Source organism: Magnolia sinica, chromosome 18 (genome assembly GCF_029962835.1).
Source record: "Magnolia sinica isolate HGM2019 chromosome 18, MsV1, whole genome shotgun sequence".
Taxonomy (NCBI): domain Eukaryota; kingdom Viridiplantae; phylum Streptophyta; class Magnoliopsida; order Magnoliales; family Magnoliaceae; genus Magnolia; species Magnolia sinica.
Window position 1 is genome coordinate 43,535,627 of NC_080590.1, and position 16,846 is coordinate 43,552,472.

The window sequence follows — 16,846 nt, forward strand, 5'->3', positions numbered from 1 at the left end:
GCCGTTCTCCCGTCCGCCGCACATTCGAACAGAACAGTCCATTTGTAGCTGGTGATGACCCACCATCAGACCCCATCTTCGAAATCCGAACCGTTCATCTTGACAAGCTCTCAAAATTAGCCAAAACCTAACTCCTCACGCCCATTTCTATGCCCCCATGTGCGCACGAGATCCAGCGCAAGTTGGGTTGTACGCACGACTCATTTTCGAAATTGGAAATCCGCTTTCCTTCTTAGCTGGCAGCCCATGTGCGGGATTCTTCTTTAATCCAAACCCTTCGCACAGGAAAATCTCATTGTCCATTCCACTCCACACGAGTTAGGGCTTCTTTATAACAAAAGAGTCGCCGCCACAATCGGAAACCTAATCTCATAAGAAAATCCAACCGACCTTTCAAATGATGGGTCCCATCGTGTTCTAGGTTGAAATCCATGCCATCCAAACCAAATAGATTGAAAGAATAGCCTTTAAGCTGAAATCCATATTTGTCAACCTCATCATCTACTCCATTAATCCAAAATACCCATCTCCTTTAAGTGGGCCCCACGTCCGGATCTGAGATGTTAGATGGGTGGATTAGGGTCCCATTAGTATATCCTTGACACCTGATCTAAGCCATGCAAGCTTGATTCAATCCCATGGCCATAAAGCATTATGGATTAAGTTAGCTAAAATCGTAACTAATCAGACGATTAAGAGTCGATCCTTCTGGATCTCCTTAAAGTTATAAATAGCCGTGAATTAGGGCATTTTTCGAGGAAAGGAAAGTAAGAGACAAAAAGAGAAAGAGGGAGAGAGAGGCGTCGTTGCCATTACCGCACCTAATGAAGTCGACTCGGTCTGAGTCGCTGCAAAATCAAGGCCGAGTTCGTCTGGTTCAGTTGCTGAACGCTTGCAGCAGAGAAGCAGGGAAGACGAAGAGAGAAAGATGATGAGAGAAAGAAGGAGATGAAAAGAGAGGGATAGAGAGAAGAATGAGAGCACCGTTTTTGGCTGCACCAACTGACTCAGTGAGTTGGTAGGGCGAGATTTTCTTTGCCCAGCTGGGTGTTCTCTAGCTGGGAGCAAGAAGGAAAGATAGAGAAAGAAACAAAGAAAGAAAAAGAGAAAATAAAGTAAGAAAGAAAGAGGAAAAAGAAGAAGAAGTGAGAGAGAGAGAGAGTTGGGTTGCCCACCAGTTGTGTCACGCCCCAGACTCGGTAACCTGACTCACAAGGAACCCGATGGCTGATTCTGGCTGCAACAGCCTCCGTAGTACCCCACTCTCGACTCCTGAGGTAGGTTCCAATCCTGGGATCCTACAAGGAGGATTTCTATAATAATATAATCATTTCTAATGTGAGCATACCCAAGATCACTGCAAGTATATCTGAGAATAACAAGGCACACATCACAAAATCTAATAAGAATTTGAACTTTTACAAATATCCAAAGGTCCAAAAGGACATATATAAGATAATAGAAGAAGAGAGAAAAGTCAGCAACACTGGAGTCCTCAAGCTCAACTCTACTCCAAGCTCTGTCGTTACGACACCCGCCTAGGATCACCTGCACGCTTCAATCGTGCATAAGCTTATAGAAGCTTAGAGGGTGGTGAAAGTGTGTGACAATGGTTCACAAACGAATAGTAGGTGGTATACGAAGAGAAATATGCTCAATGACAATGTCGCTAGCCTTACCAAGGCTTATCATGAATACGATGTAATGAGTACTGGGTGCCATATTAAGGTAATGCATGAATGGGCTTATGCAGCCGATGCGAATGCGATGCAAAATAATGCCAGTGCTCATAACCAATCCACATATCAAGTATATTTTCAATTATAAGGAAATCACCAAGGTCCATTACACTACTGAATGACTGCCGCTCTACAGACTCCGCATAGTCAAACGAGCGTAAGAGACCTCACTACCCGCCTGTGGATAGCCAATCACTAGCAAGGCCTGATGGTAGTGGACCCATTTACGAGCTGGTCAGACTCAGCCTAGCAATGCCTCCTCAAACCAGGCAGGTAAGGCCACACCCCTATCCAACCAACTACACGACAGTGAGAGTCATGGCCTAACGGTATAAGGCCCTTGTAGGCTCATAATTTCCACTCAATCACGGCGTTGGAGTAGATCCTTGGTACCATGTAAGTTTTGAAAATTTCACCCATGGGCATCCTATGCACCCGGTATGCTCAAGTAATATTTTTGGTGTCCACACATACAGTCATCCATGAATGTCTCTGTGGAGGCAAGGCCCTGATGAAGCAAGGGCGATATCATCATGAAATGCGGTGCTAATGTATGAGTCACACATACAAATCATGCACTAGCTGCAGGCGCATAATGTACATGAGGAGTGAAACTCCATCCCTCAATGACCATGACACAAGGCAATCAATACACATAGATGATGCATATGGGTCACAATGACGTAAGTGTGCTACCTGTAGAATATATTCCTCCTTCCCAAGGAGGGACAAGGTTTAGATCCATAGACGGTACTCTAAGGAGAAGTGAAGTCCTCTAGTGGGGGCCCAATACTCTGGGATGGCCCACAAGCTAAGAGAGTCATAAAGCCTCAAGGAGAAAACGGTCCTAACAAGGTCCAAGGTAGGCTTTCAACCACCTATAAGGGCCCTATGGGCCTACCTTAAGGCCACCAAGGAAGACATCTAACCTCAACTGGGTCCCAAACGGTAGCTTGCTACGTATCTAAAGAAAAGTCCAAGGCCCAATCAATTCATGGCCGAGTGGGCCATACACTAAACCCAATACATAGGTAACCTGGTGGGCCCTTAAGTAAGGTTAGGGCCCAACCATAAAGGTCATGGGTTCACTCATTGTGGTGGGCCTAATGGGTAGCCCATTATCCCAACATATGGGAAATCCTTATATTTAACACAAGTAAGTTGGGCCTCACATTTCGGCCCAAGTATAGATTTATTATAAGGGGCAAGCAAGGGCTCAACTACTTGAGTATTTGGCCCATAGGACCCATCACATTGGCATGATAAATATAGGACTCAAGGGTCCAACGGGTCTATCAAAAGTTCTAGCACAACCAAGGCTATAAGGTCAACAATTAACTAGAAGACTAGCCCAATAAGACTCCAATTGGAATGGGCCTTTAATCATGCACTAATTAAGCCCAAAATAAAATTAAAATGGTAAGATAACTGACTTAAATCCTCCTCAAATCTAGTGGGCCATATTGCCCCAAAACAAACATTTACAGGCAACAATTATTGGGCTCATTGCCAAATTCCAACCCACCCAAATTTCTGGGTTGGAGTCCAACAATAAAAGTATTTTTGAGTGTATTTAATCCTTGATAGCCTACACACATCACTATGGGTCCCACCAAATGAGAGAGGATATGCAAGACATATATCAAGTGGGCCAGGCCATTGGAATGCAGGCCCAGCAATAGCCTAAGGCAGGTATGTCCCATGTGTAGGCAGCTCTAAGGGCCCAGGGTATCTGGCCCAAAAATCCACCCAATGGGCACCAATTGAATACTAAAAAAAAAGGGAAGGATGATCAATCCCCTAAGAACCCCTCATGGATTGATGGTGGGATATGCAATACATCAAGGTGGGCCCACGAAGCAGGCTGGACGCCCCAGCCTAGGCGTCCCTGCCTGGTGGGCCACTCCCGACCGCACCATGGTTAGCTCAAATGTCCGTTGGAGATGAAATTTTTTAACGTGATACTTCCATGGGTGGACCATAACTCTACAAAATTTCATAATTTTTGGATAGCTATAAGTATTTTAATTAATTTATAGAAATTAGTCTGTCCAGAAAATCAGATTGACCTAGACGTCCCAATGTGGTGGGCCGGTGTAGCCCTTGCCACGGTGTGCACAGGGGTCCACTGGCCCGAAATATTTATTTGTGGGTCCTAAAATGAGTGGGACACTTCTCTGAAAAATTTTAAGATTTTTGGACAACTAGAAATATTTTAATTCATTTTAAGAAAACAATCTATCCTAAGATTTTGCCTGATATGGACACCACAATATAGTGGGCTGGTTCAGCTATTGCCATGGTGATTACAGGTATCCATTAGCCCTGAAATTTTATAGGTGTCCTAATATAGATGATCCATCCTTCTAAAAACTTTTAGAATTTTTGAAGTGGTATAAGTATTTTATTTAATTGATATAAATTCTGAACAGCAATGTTTAACAAAAAAAATCTGCTACTACACAATGTTGTTGTCCCCATGATTGACACCTCATGGGGTGGGCATAAGTCCTCAATTCACTGGGAAAATAGGTGGGTTTGGTACTCCCATGTATGGACAGCATGTGGGGTCCACTGGAGTGGCCCACTTCCCCCAAATTCAAGGTACAATAGGCTCCTCTCCAACATGCAACATTGCTGGACTGTCCAGTAATTTCTGGACGTCCAGCCTACTTTGGCCCATCCCATGGGCCTCGATCAAGGGTTAAATGATGTGGGGGCCATCCTACATTAAGGTGGGGTCCACACCTCAGAAAACCCCCAAAGAAATTTGGGAGAAAAGGGCATGTAAACAGATCCAAATATTAGCTCAAAAGTCATGCTTAAACTGGGCCTGAAATCTGGACAGCAACATATGTTGTCCATATTTCAGCCCATATAAATTAATCAAAGGGTTTATGGCCCTGATTCAGCATGTGGGGTCCACCTTGATGGGTTAATAAAATTCCAGACCAATGAGCTTACTCAGACCTCCATGAAAAAGACATTTTGGAGGCTACCCAAACCATCCATGCATGGTGGGCTTGGACATCTAGTCAAAGTGGGCTTGGACTTCCCATCTAGTTAAGGGTCTGAGATGTTGCTAACCTCTTCTTGGTGGGTCACACATCATCAGAATACACAGGAGAAAAATAGAGAGAAAGGGAGAAGGAAGAAGCAACCTGTAACGTCTCGAAAAAATCTGTACAAAGACCCGAGTACCACCTCAGGCAGAAACCACTAAGGACCAGATCCTTTAAAAATTAGACAAAAAGTAATTAAGTACTAAACTAAATTAATTAGTAGATTAGATTGAACCGCTTTTTATATGATATGCAAGACTCAAAACCAGTAGAATCGCTAACTCTACATTACCTAAAAACTTATGATCAATCTCTAAATCCAGTTACTCTTGGGAGCACATTGAAACTCCGTATCGAACTTGTACCACGCGTTGAAAGTCCAATTAACGCAAAACTATACGGTTATGACCGCCTTACTGGGCTTGACAACCATCTCGGAAATCAAGTCCAAATAGTATCCAGAAACGCACAACTTAAGCCCAGAGTGAAGTGTGTGAGAAACGTGAATATCTTTAGAAAATAAACTCAAACTTAAGTAAATTAGGCCGTTCACTTGCAGGCCAAATTTAAGGTTTCAGACTATTAGATTCTGACCCAACTATATCCTCGGATCAGGAAAAATTTTCAACACATATCAGTGTACTTGTGACCCTGATCTAGTGACGATAGCCGTTAAATTGAAACTGGTCCTCCGCGGTTGATCCACAAATCCAATCGGACCTTTAACCTGACATGGATCCATTGTCAAGGAATTTTCTCTAGACCGTATGTAAAAAATAGGCCTCCAGATGAGCTCCGTTGGACCGAAACAGCCACCCTTTGGCTATAACCTAAGTATACCATGGCCCTGGGGCCATTGACATCAGTTCTAGGCCTATATAAGGGCCATAACCCACCCCTCTCTCATTCCATACGAAATTTCAAACCCTAAGAGAGAGAAGTGAGAAAAGAGAAGGAGAAAGTGAGGAAGAGTGAGAGATCGTTGCCGGGATTTATTCCCACCACTCCATGTGTTGAATCCTCCTCCCGTGTCGCTATACCAGCGATTCCAAATTCATTTTTGGGTAAGAAATTCTAACCCTAATCTGTTTTAGGTATCCAAGTAGGAGAATCGACGAAATAACTAACCTATTTCGTGATTCAGGTAGCCGTTGTGTCGTAGACAAATGTGTAGTGTTCGAATTGAGTTCGATACGAGTTTACCGGCGAAAGGTACGGACTATAAACATTTATGTTATGGTTTTTAAGGCTTTCAATGTCAGTTAATAATTTATGACTAACTTGATTGCTATCACATATGCTTAGATACGATGTTTCCGCGCATTACACATATATATATATGAATGTTGAAAATAATGCATTCCATGTGTTTGTTTAAATGTTTGTATGAATATGGAATTATGACTTGTGCTTACCATGATTGTTGTTTGAGAATACTTGATTGTTGTACATGTGGCAACTCCTACGTAAAAGGATTTGCTATAATATGTGTTTTAACTAATTTATTACATGTATGTGATATGTGTAGTCTTAGTATTTGATAAAATACCTAAATGAGAAAATGCTTGTTAAAATGTATTTAATGAGGGCGTTGAGATAGGATTCTCAATTATCTTATCTATAGTTACAGTTTCCTTTATGTAACCTATCTTACTACGATGTGATTTATGGATGAAATGCCTATGTATGATAACATGTGTACTATTTGTTTGTTAAAATGCTCAAACAAGATTTATATCTAGATTGGTTGTCACATGCTGTCTTTGACTATCACATGTGAATGTTATTGCTTGGAGTGTGATTGGGGTTACGATGTAGTCCAAGCAATCGGTAATGGTTTACGATTGGTGGCCAAACTGTTTTAGCCACGACGGATACATTCGATGAATCTGAGTCATACGGTGATTATCGACAGTGGTTAGGCCATGAGGAGTGCGTATGCGCTCCATGTCGATTAATTCAACGTACGCTCGTACCAGTCGAGCTTGTCAAGTAACCCAATTGACCAAATGTATGTTCACCATGTATGGACACTACTGCTTGAATCTAAGATATCACTTACTAGTGAAAACCCATTTAACCTTGGTACCACGATCCGCCAAGACTCATGAGCTGGGCATGGTGGTATGGGATACCGTGGTCTAGCTGTCGGCCTACGTTGGGGTGATGAGCCTCCCCATAGTGTCCAGTAAGCAAACCAAACTCGTGAACCGAATACGATGGTATGGGACACTGTATTTGAGCTATCGGCCTACAATCATGTGACGAGCCTCTCGTAATGACCTCGAGTATACACTAGGACTACGTTAAGGTGATGAGTCTTTCTGTAGTGACCTCGAGTATAAACTAGGCCTGCGCTGAGGTGACGAACCTCTCCATAGCGACTTGGTACTTGCCTATCGTATGTGACAAACTAGGATTGACGACCCTAGATGGATCATCGTTTGGGTAAATGATATAAAAGGAGGTACCTTAGCTTCCTGAATCTGCTGCGTGAATAAACCTAATTATATATTGGCTAACATGATCATACATCGCATTGCATGTGCTTTGACAAGGAAGCGCACGTTTAAGGAGTTTGCCATGCGCGACCGTGAGATGATGTCGCTGAGGGAGTGCAGGCGAGGGAATGCATCATTATAGCATATCACTCTTGCATTAATAAGAGTACTTAAGGACATGATTGTTGTACTGCTTTATCATTACTGCTTGACTTAATTGATAAGATGTTAACCTTTGCCTTATAGCTCCACTGAGTTGATCACTCGCTCCCACTCTGGGATGGTGTTTTAAAACACCAACCAGACTCTAGTTTAGTTGTAGATGGTGGTGATGCTTACGAAGCGGAGCCTGACTTTTATGGTGACGAGGAGGAGTTCTCCTACATGCAACTCTCTGGCAGGTTTATGTAGACCTGGAGTTGCGTCAATGAGATTACAGGGATGCAAACTAGTTAGACATACATTGTATCATTTTGTGAATTTTGGAACTATACTTGTAACTATTTAACCTAGTGACATGCTCATACTCTAGGGACTTACAATCACTTATATATTTTATATACTTATTATAGTCTTCCGCTTGCGTAATCTAAATGTCTCTGGAGTATGATATGCTGATTTGGTGTAATCCCATTCATGTTTAATGCACTAATACGGACAACATTCAATCATCATCATCTATGTTGCATAAGTGATGCGTTGGAACTCGGGAGCTGAGCTTCTGCTCTACCTCTGATTTTTAAGGCGTTACACAATCAGCCATTGGTGGAAGGTCCCGCCACTAATGGACCTCCCACACTCAAATCCACACCGTCCACTATGTTATGATATATACATGCTATAATACATCAAAGGAACTTGCTGGAGGGTAAGGATCCTTTTTCCCACATGCATGCAAGGCCTAGATGGCCCATGGGGTGCAAGAAATGAGAAGGAGAAAGCATCATGGTGGTCCATGGAGAATGGCCCACCATGGATAGAAATATTGTAAGACTCATATCCTAGTCCGTATTGTTCTGTTGACTCTTACGATCTTTCTCTTCGAATTTCGACAACCTGTGACATATGATCGACGTTTGTGCACGACCCTAAGTTATATCCTGTAGATTTGAGTTGGCTTAATCTGAGACGTGTACCATTGTGACCACATCACCGCCGTGGTTCCAACGCCGTGACTCGCGTGCTGACCCAATACCCAGGTCAAAAGATATGGGCCCGCATTTATTTCGAGGAAAACACTGCACGTTTGTAATCCCAAGAGAATCTCTACAACATGTCCCATCAATCAATCACTTAATCAATCAATCAATGCTTTCTTTCTCCTCAAGTCAAGCAACCCCGAAGTCAACTTTTTCTCACCCTCTCTCTTACACAGCCATACATGTCAAGTACACCATCACCTCACATCCATCACTCCATCACCCATCACTTCTCTTACAACCACCCTCTCTCTCTCTCTCTCTCTTTCTTTTCACATTTTCTAAGCACCAAAATGAGCTCACGTCCAAGCCTTTCCTAAGAGAGAAAAGTGGTTTTGTGTGACCCACTTTCCCATCCCAAAATCCTTCATCCTAGTCATTCATCTTTCATCATCTTCCATCAAAGTGAAGCACAAGGAACTCAGCGTTCCATCGGACCAAGAAGATCGAACGGTGGGTGCTCTATTAGGCCTAGATTTCTTTTTTTTATGAAGGGTCAAGTGAGACCTACAGATTGATGGTATGGATCTCATTTTAGACCCTAGGTGTGGCCGATGGCCCACCTTGATTCTCATAATCATTCCATGGTGGGGCCATTCTCATGGATCCCATCATGATGTTTATTTTCTTTGCATAGATAGAGGTCATCTAAACCGTCCATTTGAGTGGAGAAGGAATCTCCACCATTGAATTTTGATTTAATGAGCCCACATATATTGGTACCCACTTGATGTATGTTTTAAATTATGGAAGGAAGGGCCGATAGTGTCGGGGTCCCTCCATCGCACATGTCTCTTTCTTTCCCTCTCTCCCTCTCTTTTTCTTTCTTTTATGTGATGATGTGGCCGTGTGGCCCACCCGGATGGACCCCACCATGAAGCATGTATTTGAGCCAAGTCATTTATAGGTGGGGCCCACTTTGTATATATGTTGCTCCACACCACCCAGCCATGTGGTGGCCTACCTAAGCAGGGCCCACCTTAAATGTATTTGCCTTGCCCAGAACCGTCCAGCGTCTGGACGTGAACTGGGAAAGCAAAAATATTAGCTTGATTTTTGGGTTTGGGGGTAGATTGCTCATGCAGGCCCCACCTTGATATATATTTTTAATCCAAGCCGTCCATCCCCTTTCCTACTTCATTTTTGGCGTTGAACCAAAAAACGGGGCCAATCCGAGGTTCTGGCGGGCCATAGCATAGCAAATGGTGGTTTTCACCGTTAAAAACTCACCCTGATGTTTCGGTACACCAAAATATACTGGATATTGGGCTCTTTTAGATGGTATCGGGCCATGGAATCCAATGGTTGGGTCGGATCCACCTGATGCGGGCCCCACATGGGAAAAACCCCAAGAAAACTTTATTTTCAAAAAAAATAAAAGAGGCAGCAACGCCTGCTGCCGCTGCTGACACCAGAGGACGCAGCAGTGTCCTGCTGTTACGCGTGGCGGTGGGGGCCAGGGACGTGGGTCCCATACGTGGGCCCCACCGCACCATTGAAAATAGTGGAGACAATGACATCCACCGTTCAAACTTCTTAGGAGCCACATTAGCTTCCAATTAATCGTATATTTTGCTTTCACTTCATCTACCTCTATTTTAACTTATGAATAGGTTGGATCTCAAAAATACATAAGGGTGGGCCCGATTAATATACATGAAGTCATTTGATTCGGCCCGTTGATATGACTCATTGTGATGTATTAGGGCCCGTGGGTTGAGGCCCATTGTGATATATTTGGGGGCCATGGGTTAAGGCCCATTGTGATGTATAAAGGCCCGTGGGTTGAGGCCCATTGTGATGTATTCAAGGCCCGTTATTGAGGCCCACCTTGATGTGTATGAGGACCATATGATGAGGCCCATTTGATGTATTTGGGGCCCATGGGTTGAGGCCCATTGTGATGTATTCAAGGCCCATTATTGAGTCCCACCTTAATGTGTATGAGGACCATATGATGAGGCCCATTTGATGTATTTGAGGCCCATGGGTCGAAGCTCAATGGGATGTATACAAGGTTTATTGCATTGTGTGATTCTACCATGGGTTATGTAATGACAGTTATGGCGGGTCATGCCTTGGGAGCAATGTTGGTTTGACATCCACATTGTAAGAATAATGTTGGTTAAATGTCTGCATTATAATCTCCCTAGGGCCCACTGATAGGCCCATACTTTTTACGTGTAGGCCATCTAGGCCCATCTTCGTTATGAGGATAGTTCATCACTTTATAGCATGCTTAGTATAACTCCATGCCTCATGTCATACATATCATATGTATGCTTGATATGAGTAGTGACTGATCATAGCATATGTCATTGGGTAGATTACTTATGAGACTTATTGATAGGAGTTACCCACATGAGTGCATGGTATGCGCGAGATTGCTGCATGACTAACGGTGTGAATCATACATTTCGTATTGTATGACTTGATCATTGTACGCCTTAGCGACATCAAGGTTATGGCCTTCACAGGTACATCGTGGAGGGTTAAATGAGATGCCAAAAATACTTGGTTCTAGCACTGTGGGCACTTAGGATGTCTTTGGGTGAAAATTTTATAATCTTTGAGGCCAGGAGGTGTCTTAACGTCTAAACCGAGTGGAACATGAGCAAACAAGTGCAAATACCAGTAGGCCGCGTCTCCCACTATGTCGTGGTCGGTTGGGAGGGGGTATGGCCTTATCCGCCCAAGTGAGGGGGCTATAAGCTAGGTTGAGTATGACCAGCTAGTAAATGGGTCTACTATTGACGAGCTGGGTAGGTATTGGCAGACTATTGGTCAGGCGGATAGTGAGGTCCATTCCGCTCGCTGGACTGTGCAGCTAGGGAGGAGGCAATCGGTGTCGAGTGTAATAGACCCCGGTGATTTCCCCAGAGAGCAATTGTACTGATATGAGGACTTATTGACCAGGAATTACATATCCATTTATTCATTTATTCACAATCCACTCGGGCTGGTGGAGTGTAACTATTTGTTACGTGTACCATCGCATGACCAGGATTTCGGTTGGGCGCGCTACTAACCTGAGATCAGGAGTTTACCACATTGTGTCTGACTATCCAAATTTAAGTATGGGACTGGTTTGGATAAAAGTCCCCTGTGGTGGACCCCATAGCCCGCGATACTATGTACTATCATCCCGACTTCACATTCCAGCATGGTCATTGCATTCACACCATATATTACATTGCATCCGCAGTACTTAGCAGTTTGGGTTACTATGTTTTTACACTTATATGGCCTAGACAGACTTAGCAGGATTTGCATATTGCATTGTATCATCGGCATCTGATATTCGGCTTCCACATTTGCATAGCCGATCCGTATTGCGTATTCTGTTATTGTGTGATTCATGGACCTATCAATATATTTTCGCTTACTCTGATATCATATGATTCATAATCTTGTCAGTATTTCCGCTTATTCCGATGATATATGATTTATGGGCTTTATGATATACTTGGCACTTACCTTACACACACTTTCACCACCCTCTAAGTTTTCTTAAGCAAAGCTTATGCACGATAGATGCGTGCAAATGGCGTTAGGTTGTAGCAGCATTGAGCTTGGAGTGTGCAGCTGTCTTCTGGAGCTTTGATTTCGATATATGTATTTCCCTTTCAGCATTATATTCAAATGATTATATTAGTGGATATGTGATGATGATGTTGCCTTTATGATTTGGTTATGCTTATGGTTATGCTCCATTACAAAAAAAAAATCATACTGAAAATCCTCCTTGTAGGATCCCAGGATCAGAATCTGACAAATGGGTGCCGAAAGCCGAGAATGGGGGGCACTACGAAGGCTGTCGGCATCGAAAATTTTGTGAGCACGGTTTCCGAGTTTGGGGCATGACAAATATGGAGGATCTAGACCCATAGGACCCATGTAGGACCTCCACCATGAATTGGTGGGTCCTACATGCTTCCATGCATGCAAGGAAAAGAAAAAAAAAAGAGAGAAGAAAAAGAAAATAAGCTGAGGAGAGCACCCACCTAGAAATATGCCTTCAAACTCCAAGATATAGGTACTAGGCTTTAAGAGGAAGATGATTAAAGGTTGTAGATGGGTTACTAATGGCTAGATGGAGAGGAAATGAGGGAAGAAAGGGCTAAAAAAGAGGGGAGAAGGGGCTGGAAGTTTTTGCTAGGAGGAGAGGAGAATGAGAGAATGAGAGAGAGAGAGAGAGAGAGGAGGAAGGGGAGAGGTAGAACAAAGAAATGATGGGATTTTTAGAAAGATGAGGAGTGATGAGTTTTCTCTCTTGAAAAGAGAAAAATCCAGATTTTTTGCTAGAAAAGAGGACTTGGGTTAGAGCAACACGTCATGAGTTTCTAGAAAAGAGGCTATCATTGCCTAGGTTAGAGAACTTCTATCATTGATAGCTATAGGGAGGTGTAGGGTAGGTTAGGCACTGGACTAGGCTAGGCACATGGAACCTAGGGTGGACCCACATGGAAAAACGTGCACATGAGTAAAGTGGGTCCCCCATCATGATCGATGGCCCAAATAATGTGCAGCCTACAACTTTTGAAGGACACGTCGGATTTACACACGAGACACGGCATTGGAACGGCGACGATACGATCGAGATGGCATGGGTCTATGGTCGATCTGAGTCGAGCCTACGTGACCAGACTCAAGGATGACTACAAACATAATTCAAGGGTTGCGGGTCGCCGAAATTTGACCGATAGAACCGTGGGACCAAAATGGATGGAATGCATACTCACATACACACATGCACACATGCGAACTTGGGTCGGGTCTCACAAGTTGCTCCATTGTTACCGAGTCCATCTGTCCGAGTCTCGTCTCCACTGTCGTCGAGAAGCAGTAGAAAAAGAAGAAAATAAGGAAGAGAGATGGATTTGAGAGAGGAAGAGAGGAAATGAAGAGGGAATGAGAGAAGAAGCCGAATTTTGGGAGGTCGACTCGCTGCCAAGTCAAGTTGTAGCCACGAGTTCAGCGACTCAGTGAGTCGTAGGGCTGAGGTGGGTCTAACTCGAGCCCAAGTCTTGTAATTTCGGTAGAGAGAGATTAGGAAAGGGAAAAAGAAGAAGAGAGGGAGTCGAGCTGTGTTAACTCAGTGAGTCGACCCACTATGTCAAGAACGAGTTGGGCCAAGCATGGGTCGAGTTTCACAACTAGGTGAGTCGAGTCTCGAAATTCTTCTACTATTTATGTTAGTATTATATAATTAATAATGATTATAGTATTGTTATTATTAAAGTGTTAGTTAAGGATTAGTATAATAATATTTTTAAAGTAAAATTATTATCATTATTATTTTATTATGGGTTATCATTATCATTGTTAATATGATTTTTAACATTAGCTCTTATTAGGCTGTTGCTGGTACTTATTTTATTATTATTATTATTAACTTTATATTACTTGCATCATTTATTAGACTATTAGTTATGCTATGATAATATTAGGTATTATTGGTATATTAATATCAACTCGTGAAATATCATTATTAATATTTCCAATCAATACTTTTAGAATGAATATTATTTTATTCATTGCATAAAAATTAGGATTCGAATTCTATAATCTAAGCTTAAAACTAATTTACATGATCTAAACCCTAAGCCTTGATCCTAATCATGCAAATTTAATAACATTGAAATCTAACCCCTCAAAATATTCTAATTTTGTTAGATCTTTACATCTAAGGCGTTTACGATTAACCCTAACATAATTGGGAGACGCACCAACTCTTGAAAGTGAGGATCACCCTTCAAGCTTTTTCTTCATCTTGATAGTTAGCTTGTTCATTCATCTTCGTTCAGTTATCTTATTGATTGCTTAATGTGATTCATCACTCTTATTGATTTGATTTCTTATAAACGATTGATGATTTGGAATTAGGTTCAATATTTGAACATGCGATGTGATTTAAATACTTATATTCTAAGTTAAAATAAATGCTTCAAACATGTTTGTGCTATTGATATTAGACGTAATTTAATTTGTTATATGTGATTACTTGATAGAATGCTTGAAGGTCCTTGAATTAGTGGCCATTGTGTCTAATAAGCTAAAAGGGATGTTTGGTGTGGACTTACCATCTCATGAATTAATTGGGCCCCGTGGCTTTTAGGGAATAATCTCTTCTGATCGGATCATTAAATTGAACATTTGGCCCTTGCAGCTTTGATGGAATATTTGCCTTATGAGGCTTTAATGATTTATTTTATATATAACTTTGCGGTGGTATGTTGCACTTGTTGTCACGCCCCAAACTCGGAAACCGGGCTCACAAAATTCCCGATCGCCGAATCCGGCGCCGACAGCCTCCGCAGAACCCCGTTCTCGGCTCCCAGCGCCCATTCGCCAGGTTCCGATCCTGGGATGCTACAAGGAGGGTTTTCAACATCAGTTTGATTCGTAATAAGCATAACCAAAGGCATAACCCACAAACAACAACCAAAAACTCCATCACATTTCCACTAAATCAAAAACTTTACAGGTACAATGAGCATAAGGGAAATACAATGAAGATAGACCAAAAACTCCAAAAGAAGATCAGCCACGCGTCCAAGCCTCAGCGCTGCTGCGATCCAACGTCACCTGCACGCAACGGTCGTGCATAAGCTTATAGAAAGCTTAGAGGGTGGTGAAAGTGTATGCTTAAGGTGATAATGTAGTCATGCAGTATCAGAGTAATGCGGAAAATGCTAATGAATGCTAAGAATCCCATTAGCCGTACCAAGGCCATGCGGTGTAAAGAATGATGTCGGCCATACCAAGGCCATGCAATGCGAAATGCAAGTCAAGCATACAAATCCTCGTCTAAGTCCACATGTCAATACGGCTCAAATCTGGAATATCACCGTGGTCTAGTCACTCCAAGCCGATTGCCCGCCCATCGCGCGCAATAAGGTGAGTGGAAAAGACCTCACTATCCGCCTGCCAATATCGGGCTCGGCTCGTCAATAGCGGACCCATTCCTCGAGCTGGTCAGACTCAGCCTAGCATTGCCCCCTACTCTCGGGCGGGTAAGGCCGCACCCCCTTCCAACCGACCACGACACAGTGGAAAGCGCAACCGTCTGGTAATCGGCACTCAGCGCTCATGCATCCACTCGGTCTAGACGTTGGAGCAACCTCCTGGTACCATAAGGGTTTAGGGACTTTCACCCAGGGATATCTATCGCACCCCATGTAGAACAATATTTTCGGTATCCAATCCTGCCAACCACGATACGTCTGTGGAGGCTACGGCCCTGATGTCGCTAGGGCGTATAGTAACCATATCACACAATGCGAATGCATGAATCACACTATCCAGTCATACAACAATCCTGCGCGTATCATGCGCTCATGTAGGGCAACACCCCCTGTACGGGAGCCCCTAAACAATCTGCCCAAAGGCATATGCTATGATCAGTCATTCCTCATATCAAGCATACGTATGATGCATATGATCATGAATCATGGAATTAAACATGCTATATAGGATGGATGATGTACATAACAAAGGTGGGCCTAGACGGCCTACACATAACACGCACGAGCTTAACAATGGGCCTTAGGGAATGTCATAATGCGGACATTTAACCACACTATACTTGCAATGTGGACGTCGAACCACCATTGCTCCCAAGGCATACCCCTGACGTAAACATCATTACATAAATTGTGTAGGGATCGTACATTGCAATGGACCTCAGGCACGTCCCATTGGGCCTTAAATACGTCAAATGGGCCATATCATATGGGCCTTGTATTCATCAAGTGAGCCACATCATTGGGCCGCACCAATGGGCCTTATGTGCATTGCAATGGACTATAAACTGTGGGCTTTAGAACGTATCAAATAGGCCTAAGCTTATGGGCCTTACATATGTCAAATGGGCCTCGACAGTTGGGTCCCATATATGCATCAATGGGCCTACTCACATGGGCCTTATATATATCAAATGGGCCCCGCCAATTGGGCCCCATACGTGCATCAAATGGACCTCAACCCATTAGTCCCATTACATTTTAATGGGTCTCGACCCATGGGCCTTATATATAAATCAAAGTGGGCCTCAACCATAGGCCACAAGTAATGAAATGGTCCTCCCACGCCAATAAAAAATATATATATATAATATACATACAGTACATATAATATTATATATATACATATATATGTATATATATATATATATATATATATATATGTATATATAAATATATAAATATACACACGCACACACCACACCTGCACGCACCACACACGCACGTGCCCAGGGAAAAACACAAACATCAAAGCTGGCCCCACCGTCTGCCTGGACGGCGGCCAAAACACATGCATCATTGTGGGCTCCATGTGGGGCC